Source organism: Calliphora vicina, chromosome 4, assembly GCF_958450345.1.
Source record: "Calliphora vicina chromosome 4, idCalVici1.1, whole genome shotgun sequence".
NCBI lineage: Eukaryota > Metazoa > Arthropoda > Insecta > Diptera > Calliphoridae > Calliphora > Calliphora vicina.
The window spans coordinates 59,343,465-59,354,325 of NC_088783.1; positions in this window are offsets into that span (position 1 = coordinate 59,343,465).

Below are 10,861 nucleotides of genomic sequence, written 5' to 3' on the forward strand. Positions count from 1 at the left end.
GGCTTCGCTCAGAAAAGATTTCTTTCATTGCAGAAAGGTAATACAATATTTCAGAAAGTAGAATTTAATTTCGCACCAGATTAAGATATCGTTACGACGTGACAAAGGCCGACAATGTAAAAATAATCTTTTCTGAGCGAAGCCGGTTTTTGATACACCCCAGAGGAGAAATCCTTTGCGCCCGGACGAAGGCCGGCAATGCAAAAAACTTTTCTGACCGAAGCCAGTTTTTGATACACCCCAGAGGAGAAACCCTTTGCGCCCGGCCAAAGGCCGACAATGCAAAACAAATTTTCTGAGCAAAGCCAGTTTTTAATATTTTGCTTTTGTAAAGTAGAACCTAAAAAAAATGAAATAACTCCCTATACAGTGAAATAACTCCTAATTCTCATAATAAAATGAAATAAAACCCAACAAAAATTTCATTGAGAGTGTTTCATAATGAAATAATTCCCAAGTTGTATGAAAAATTTGTTGGGTGTTATTTCATTTTTTCGTGGCAGTTATTTCATTTGGGAGTTATTTCACGGTACCATTTTATGGCCTACAATGGAAGCAGAATGCACTGCACAGTGGTTTCCCTTATATGAACAAGCGGTCAATAATCAATATCTTCAAAACTAAAAAAGGTAGGGTCTTCAAAATTTATCACCTCATAGCATGCCCGAAGAACTTAAAGTCCGCAAATTTTTTAGAAAAAATATTAACAACTGTAGCCACAGTAGCCCTTTGATTTTTCAAGGGTTAATTGGCTTTTAGATTTGTTTTATGAATTTTTGAAATAAAATATTTCAGTATGAAAATTCGTTTGTTTTAAACAATTTTAGTTAATTTTTATTCCATTTTAATTCATTTGAATTATACACTGAAAAAAAAACTAAATTAAAAAGTTATACAAAGTTATATGCGCGATATTTTTCGGGTATGTTGCAATCTAAACTGTTTTATATGCTTATTTTTCGCTTCAGCATCTTCCTCCGACAATTCACCTATTGACACTACTACATGCTTGCTTACCTCAGCTCCATGGATCAGATTTTTATGTACCGATGCAAAAATAAGACGGCGCACAGAGGTATTTTGGTGTCAAAAAGGCAATTTTTCAAACACTTAATTTCAACAATCAAATGATGCAGTTTTGTAGAGAAATGTTTAAAGATGAAATGTACACTTATAGTTTTAAGAAAAAATTTATTTTATTTTTAAAAAAGTCCATGCTAGTAAAGTCCTTGCAAGGGTGTTAAGCTAAAATTTACTTATATTTTCACGCAATTCAGTGGTTTATATACCATTTACCTTTAACATATTTGAAAAATATAACATTTCCACATCAATAAAAAAAAATTATGGGGATACCATAAACAGTTAAAAAGATATGCCCAAATCTATAAGTCTCTAATAATTATTGTATTTTTGATTTTCCATGGAGAAAAAAAATGTAGCCCCACTTTCCCCCAAGCTCTTTTTTTAATAAAATGAAAGGTGGGAGTGTCTTGTTTCGATTAAAAAAAATAATTGTTTTCGGAAGTTTTCGGGACAGGATGAAAACTAAAATTTTTTTGTCGAATAATAAACGAAATATCCAAAAAATTCTAATCTATGAATGAGTTTCGTGGGCGGTGGGCGTGACCGATTTTATTGAAATTCAGCATGAGTTCCTTTTTGGTTTCAATAAATGTATGTACCAAATTTCTAGACTTTTGCTTGGATATAAACAATTTTATGCGAAAAAATCAATTTGGACGCGTTGGGCGTGGACGATTTTGATAAAATTTCATTTTTTTCTTAACTTAGTCCATATAATTCTCTGTGCCAAATTTCAGCGCTCTACGACCACAGCTTATAATTTTTGCAAAAAAAATGTATGAAGCCATCCCACTGTGGGGCGAGTTAGTATATTAAAGATTACACGCCCATCCGCAAATTTCCGCAACTAACTTCAGCACTTTTATTATCTTAAGAATCTGATAAATACAATGAAAAAAACCCTACGGGGGAATATTGGGGGAACACATCTAAAACTTTAAGTAAACATAATGAAGTTATACAAAAAAGTAACAAATATATAGGTTAACTAAAACATTAATTTCACAAGAATTACAACACAAGTTAGTTTTATTATTTTCTAAAGATAAAATAAATACCTTTAACTTCAAAATTCATTGAAAATAATTTAATTTTGTAGACTACAGCAATTGCAAGACCGTTTTGAAGTGCACGTTTGTAAATCCAGCGTTCAGCTGCGCTTTGCAAATGAATATTTGCTCATGCTTTTAATTTTATTTTTAAAAAGTCCCGTTAGATTTCCAGCAAAAACCGGTTTTACATTTAAAAGATTGGATATCTAAGAGACAATTTTTATGCATTTTGTCTAAATATTTTGTCATCGTTTTATTTATTTTTGGCCTATGGGCGGATCCACTGTGCACTGTAGAACTAATTTATGATGACGAATATGATGTTAAACTCTTTTAAAAGTTCATATGTTATTTTACTTTTGAAGTTCCTAATAAAATTTGAATATTTCGTATGAAATTTACATAGTGATGGTTGTTTGTTTCAATTTTTCCAAAATCAATAATTTGTTGCTTGACTGGTTTTTAAAATAAACGATTCAATTATGAACAGTTATTTAGGTTCATATAAAACTTGTTTATCCAATTTCATCACGATATTAATTATTATAAGACAATTATGAATGTTCAAATCATTTTCAGAGGGGGAACTTGTATGGGGACTAGTGAGAAATGTTGCTAGATTTTCTCCATACTTTACAGAATAGTTCCAGAATACTTAGAACTAATTTGTGCAAAATTTGATCAGGATTGTCGCAAAAGTTTTGCTAGCTCAGTTTTATATTTTATAAATTTATTGTGTACCCCATTTATAGGACATTTTATAGTTTAAATTTTCGTTGAATTATGAGTTTATATGAAACCAAATGTTTAAAATGAAACCAAAATGGTATTTTGTTTTAATACCAGTTTTTATAAATTTAAACTCTAAAATAAGCTCTTGTTTGAATTGTAATTAATAATCTGTTTTAAATATTTGTTTTGATATAAATATTTTGTTTTACACATATAATTTATTCATAGTTTTATTTAAAACATCACCTCTTTTTAAATTTACTGTTTTATAATTGAATAAAAAGAAGGCTATATTCGGCTGTGCCGAATGTTACATATACCCTTCACCAAAGTACACTTAATAGATAATGATTGAAAACTATTTTTGATTAAACAAGTATATACCCTTCACCGAATTATACTTCAAAATACAAATTTTAAATATTTTTAGATAAACAAAATTTATTTTTTTCCCAAGTTGTTTTTTTAATTTTTTTTAAAAAAATTTTTTCGAATTGTTATTTTTAATTTTTTTTTTTAATTTTAAAAAAAATTTTTGGTTTTTTAATTTATTTTTTTGATGGAAAAAAAAATTCGGGTTAAAAAATATTTTTCCGATTTTGACCCATTGTAGGTCCAACTTACTATGGCGTTATTTACAATGGTCTTGCAAAGGTCTTTGAAATTCCTATCATTAGATATCCATATTGTTTATATTAATGACTTAGTAATCCAGATATAGGTCAAAAATAGGTAAAAAAAATCGAGGTTGTCCTTGTTTTTTCCTCATATCTCAGCCATTTGTGGGCAGATTTTGCTGATTTAAAATAGGAAACTTCTCAAAAGCATGTCTGACAGAATTATCGAAGATTTGGATCCCGAAGATATCTGGGGTCTTTAGAAAATTGATTTCAATAGACAGACGGACCGACAGACGTACATACGGATAGACGGACAGACATGGCTTAATCGACTCCGTTATCTATAAGGATCCAGAATATATATACTTTGTCGGTCCGAATTTCTATGGCGTTATATAACTCCTTGGAAAGGTCTTTTAAATACCTTTCATTAGTTGTCCATATTGTCTATGTTAATGCCTTACTAATCCAGATATGGATACAAATATGTCAAAAATCAAGGTAGTCTTGGTTTATTGCTTATATCTCATCAATTTCCCGAATTTATAATGCAATCTAATCAGGACTATAGCGGATATATTGATGGATCAATCATGTATGTAAGTGATTTGGGAGTTTCAGAAAGTCGATTTCAACAGACAGACTGACGGAGGGACATGACTAAATTTACTACTCTATTTATAATGATCCAGAAAGTATATAATTTTTGGGGTCGCAAATAAAAAATATTAAAATTACAAACGTAATCACAAACTTATATATACATACCTTTGAAACTCATGGTGAAGGGTAAAATAAATACAAACAAAATTTTCAATTTAAAAAACCTAAAAATATGACAATTAGTTTTCACTTGCATTACATAACTAAATAATGAGTTAGTAATAAATAAAACTATGTATGAATTTATATTTTGTTTAATTATTTAAATTATAATTGCTGTTATGCATATTTTTGTTATCATTTTCCATCTGCTGTAAATTAACAATTATAATTCAATTCAATTGTTATTTCATTTGAAATGTTTTGTATATTTCCTTCATTCTTTGCTATTATTTTATGTGTTTATAAGTTTGTTTTTCTTTAATTTATTATTATTTAATTTATAGTTTTATGTTTAATTTTTGTTTTTTTTTAATTTTATTTAAATTGTCGTCCAGCGACTGTTTCATACATTTTATGTTTAAAATTTCTAAAATATATGTATTTTTAAGGTTTTATTTGTATAGGTATTTATGTATATAAAGTTTACAAACGATATTGTAATGTAATTAAATATTGATGCAATTAACTTGATAATATTGTATTACACTCATAATGAAATGAAATTAAATTCTGTTTTAAATTTAACAATAATAATACAATTAGTTTGGTATAGAGCAAATTAAAGCACGCCAAAATAAAACAAATTAAATTATAATTGTGGCCATGTGCTCTATTATAACTATTAACATAATAAAGAATTAGACAGAAAATAAAATTTAAGAGTTTTACACTTTTAAGAGGTTAATGGTTTATAAACAATGTTGTAATTGTAACATATTATGTAGTCGCTTGACTTAGCTTAACCTGAGTTCTCCTACTAGGAGAGAGAGAAGAATATTGAACTTAGAAGAGTTTCTCAATTATTGTAATATTATTTTATATTAAGTACAATACTTTATTTGTTCAGTACACAAAATTTCTTAAAGCAAATCTCACTTAACTTCTAAGCCATTCTATTACATAAATACTTCCACTGAACTACTTCTCTCCCTCTCTCTCTCTCTTTCTCTCACACGAGTTTAAAATTAAGAAATCACTGTTTTTAGAAATTGCGCAAAATAGCATTCATTATCAATATATCTTTATAAGTTCTGACGCGATTGCAAAATAATGTGTACAGAAATTACAAGGAATACAGAGGCAGCTATAGATATCAAAGTTTACTATCTGATGAAACTGTGATTTATTTTGAGGTTTTTTAAATTGTTTGTTTGACTGGTGTCATCTTAGTTTTATTCAGTATTGTTGGAAAATTCATCATGGAAAGACTCGTACCGCAACAATGTCTCCAAATTATTCATCTGTTCAGTGAGAAATGTTTTTCGTGCACTTCGAGCAACAAGGGCTTTATTGAAGAATCAGTTTGGTGAGCAGCCGATTCCAAGTTCCTTTCCAGTCAACTGGCAAGCTAGATCGTGTGATATCTCTGCGGTTATGTGAAGTAAAAAGTCGAAATCCGTGAGAATTGTTACACATAGAAAATATATTCCTAATAGCAACAGAATTTGTTGCCAATCGAATTTTCGATTGCACACATAGAATTTTCAGTTCTAGCTACAGAAAAACGGTGGATAAAGAGAATTTCTGTTGAAACAACCAATCATTTGTTACCACTTCAAAATATTTTTAGCCACAAGTGTAAAAATTTGCCACTAAGACAGAATCATTCGATTAGCAACAAATTCAATTGCCACTATGAATTTGTTTTTCTGTGAAGTTTTTAATGTTGGAAAGAGTCATAATTCGCCAGATACCGGTAGCAATGCTGGAAATAGTGATACAAATGGACCTATATAAAGTAATTGTCAGATATTGGTCTTTCGGTCATTATAAATATTCCGACATAAAATTCTATCTAATATTAAAATAAGTAAGAGAGCTATTTTCGGCTGTGCCGAATCTTATATACCCTTCACCAAATTATACTTCAAAATAAAAATTTTAAATATTTTTAGGTAAACAAAATTCACTTTTTTTTTCCAAAGTTGTTTTTTAATTTTTTGGAATTTTTTTTTTAAATGTAAATTTTTTTAATTTTTAGTGAAAAATAAATTTGGTTTAGAAAATATTTTTTCCGATTTTGACCCATTGTATGTCCAACTTACTATGGTCTTATATACATCATTGCATATGTCTTTGAAATATCTATCATTAGATATCCATATTGTCTATATTAATGACTTATTAATCCAGATATAGATAAAAAATAGGTAAAAAATCGAGGTTGTTCTGTTTTTTTCCTTATATCTCAGCCATTTGTGGACCGATTTTCTCGATTTTCTCGACTTCGGAAAGTTGATTTCAACAGACAGACGGACAGACAGACAGGCATGGCTTAATCGACTCCGCTATCTATAAGGATCCAGAATATATATACTTTATAGGGTCGGAAATGAAAAATGTAGAAATTACAAACGGAATGACAAACTTATATATACCCTTCTCAAGAAGGTGAAGGGTATACAAAAACTCTAAATGTATCGCACTGTACTTATGGAAACATAAATCCGAGTTGTACAGACGTTTTTACTCGTATATGAGTGTTTGCCTTTGTAAGATAGCTTTAACCTATGCACAAGTATGAGCTGGGAGTCCACGTCTTCTGTTCCCTTGCGGATTCCAGTTCATGGTAGTTCTAGTGATGTCGTTAGGGTGCTTTCTAAGAGTGTGGCCGATCCAACCCCTTTTCGTATCCATATTTCAATCGGTAGGATTTGTTGGCTTGTTTAGATATGGTTCTCGGCCAGAATACACGTAGGAACTTGCGAAGACAGAGGTTCATGAATACTTGCATTTATCACAGCGAGTGGCAGCGTTCCAAGTTTCGCAGCCGTACAGAAGGGTAGATTTTACATTGGCATTGAAGATTGCAGTTTTCGCACGCAGAGATAAAGAGGGTGATCTCCAAAAAGGTTTTAGAGCGCCAAATGTTTGATGTGCTTTTGCATATCGATTGTCGATGTCTTCACCCTATCCGATTGCAAATATATTCCGGGAGGTTGCATTTATAAGTAATGTTTTGTCGTAAAGTATGTTCTCCGCGAGATATTAGAGCTGTGAGCCAGTAGACAAATATCGTCTGCATAAGCAAGATCATTTAGGCGACTGAGCAATCCCCACAATATCCCCCTGTCGTTATCGAAGGATCATGTATATTAAATAGAAGTGGTGATAGGACACATCCCTGTCGGACACCTATCCCAACTCTCACAGTTTCACTACGGTATAAACTTTTCAAAAGGCGTATAAGTATGAGAGGTATTCTCCTACAAGCCAATGAACTCCAAATTACATTGTTATTTAGTTTATCGCAGGCCTTTTCGTTGTCTATGAACCATTGATACAGTTGTGAGCACCACTCTACAGATTGTTCCACAATAACACTTAGGCTTTTTATGTGGTCGATGGTGGACTTATGGAGTCTGAATTCAGCATGTTCCTGCCTTAGAGTTAGTGTTACCCTGTCGGAAATCCTTTTAGTAATTATATGGGCTATTACTTTATTAATCATGCATATCATGCCGCACCCCTTATTAGGGCCCGTGTGATGGCCATTTATTTGTATATTTATTATCACCCCCTTAGTCAGCTCGTTGTTTAGATTTTCTCTCTCGGAATGTTCGGATAATTGGCAGTACTATTTCAGCAGTCGTAAGTGGGTCTGCCTTCAAGAGCTTAACTGAAATTCCTTCAACACCTGGGGATTTGTTGTTGAGACTGCTAATTGAATTTGCGATCTCCTCACTGGTGGGACATTTGTAAACAATGTATGGGTCGTTCACTTGAGAATCACGTACGAATTCCGTTCGTAAAGGATGGATATTCCTCGAGAGCATTCGGCTATAGTGATCCGCCCATACCTGAACCTGTTGCTCTTCTGTAGTCGCAAGTTCGCCGTTTGCACACCTTAGGGGGCTTTGCGATGTCAGAAATCTAGAAATCTAGACATATCGCTGATACGATGACTATCTGAAAATTACATATTATCAGCGGCTGAAAAGATTGCCCGATTTGATTTCCAGCTTTTAGGTTTTTTTAAATCACCGGTGTATATGAACAAACTAGACTATGGAAGTTTCCCCTTTGAGTAATTTTTGGTGAACATCTTTCCACATCTTGTTATTATGCTTCAAAGGAAGATAAAGGGCAAAACCGGTGACTGAGATTTGCACGAGACCTTAAGCTGGAAGTAGTTTATTTGTTTAAACTCACAGCTGAAAAGATTCTTAATCTGACAGTGATTCCCAGGACTTGTCCTAATCCAAAGCGGTTAGAAGACTCAAAGTGGGTAGAAGATTGTTTAAATCGCTGATGTTTGGTCTTGTGCCAAATTTCGGACAACCAGTATTACTAGATGCTGCTGTTGACTCAACAGAGCCATTAATAGCAATATGTAATTGGCTCAGTACTTAGGGAATGTGTTGATGGCGTTCCTGACAACCAATAGTATTGACTGGATTACCAGGCCGGACTCTTCTGTTTTGCTAATTGTCCTAGACTTTGAGGATTTACAAACTATAGATGACAGGGATTAGATATCACTGAGCACCCTGCTAGTCAATGTCAGAAGATTACCAATTGTGTGTTCCTTGCTAATTCCAACAATGACCTATTGTCTTTATTACAGTGGGGTGGGCCCAACACTGCAGGTATCCACTTTAATCTTAAACACATCTTGACTATGGAAGTTCTCAAGGAGAATATCCGTCAAGAGTTGAAGGATTACTTTGGCGTTATATACAATAATATATTGAATATTGAAATAATATTGAAAAGGCCTTTGAAATATCTATCATTAGATATCCATGTCTTTATTAATGACTTAGTAATCCAGATATATATCAAAATAGTTAAAAAATGAAGGTAGTCGTGGTTTTTTGTTTATATCTCAGCCATCTGTGTGCCGATTTTCCCGATCTTAAATAGCAACTGAACCGGGTCTATAGCGGATTGATTGATGTATAAGTCATCCATGTAAGTTATTTAGGGGCTAAGGAAAGTTGATTTCAACATACAGACTGACATTGCTATAGCCACTCCGATATCTATAACGATTGGGTCGCCATTCATGTTGAAGGGTATAACAACAAATAAACAAAAAATATTTCAGCCATGAAGTAGTCTAGCTGAACTAGCTCAAAATTAATTGCTGGGTATATATTTACTTAACTCTTTCAGTCACGCTTTTTTGCGTATAAGTTTAAAATCAAAACAATTGCATTTTTACTTTTAATAAAGGTTAGTTTATTATAAAAAGTAAGACAAAATAAATCAGAACATGAAAAAACCACCACTTTCCAAGGTTTTTTGTGGATTGAAGTGGTTAGTTTGCTAACCACCGTGACGGTTGTTTTTAAAAATAACTATGATACAAATTTTTGTTTCGTATAAATTTTTGTGAAAACGAATATTTTTGACTAAATTTTCTGACCAAACAACCGAAATATCGAAGTAACACTGAATTGTATTAACAATAAACAGTCTGTGATTTTTTATTAAATGCGTGAAAGTCCCTTAAAAAATAGATTTTTATAATATTTTCAAATTAATATATTTATCTAACCAGAGCACCCTGACGGCCCTGAGTTTTGCAAAAAATCATAAACGATGACTTCAAAAATATAATTGTTTAGCAAAATGGCAATAGATGCCAATAAACTATATTTTAAAGACTATAGAAAATGTGGTTAGTAAAGACCACCCAACCGCAAAGAATTAATAAATATGCATTTTGCAAACAGCTCTCAGCAAACTGCTTCATTTATCCCTTAAGTACCACTCAAAACCACTTAAATGTGTAATTTTCTTTATTTTCAACATAATTTTTTCCTGCAATTAAAACTTTAAAAATAAAATAGAACAAATTTTTGTTTTGCTTTTTTTGTTTTTGCCTTTTTTTAGCTTGACTTAAAAATTAATTTTAGACTGCAACGCCATAATTTAAGTACTCGATTTGCCTTTAATGAACATAAAACGCTCAAAGTACTTTTCGTTAAACATACAATAATTAATTAAATTTAATGCAATTTAATTTAATTTAATTAAAAAAGTTATTTGCTTTTAATTTTAATAATAGTGTTTCTTATCTTCTTTTTTTCTATTGGGTGGGTGTTTGTGAGTGTGATGGTTCTGTGAGTGTATTTAATTCAATTCATTATAAATCGAGTGCATTTGAGTTTTAAAAATTTTGTATTTTAAATAATTTCATTTATAAATTTATATATGTATTTACTTGTATTGATTTTATTTATTTATAGTTTTTGTTTTTGCTTTTAATTACAAATAGATTGGAAAAAGGTACGTGGTACATCTCAAGGGCAAGAATTTATAAACCCATTTTGGTAAACATCTTATTTTTTATTTTTACATATTTTTTTTATTTATTTTCTATATTTTAGTTCATAATAATTTACAGTTATTTATGTTTTGATGATAAAATAATAAAATTAATTATTAGCAGCAAAATATATTTACTATTTAGAAGCAGTTTGACAATTTTAAAGGCATTTTTATACCCTACACATAATGCGTTTGTGCTGATGTTTGTAACGCCCAAAAATATTGGTCTAACACCCACCTTAAAGTATACCGATCGACTTAGAATCA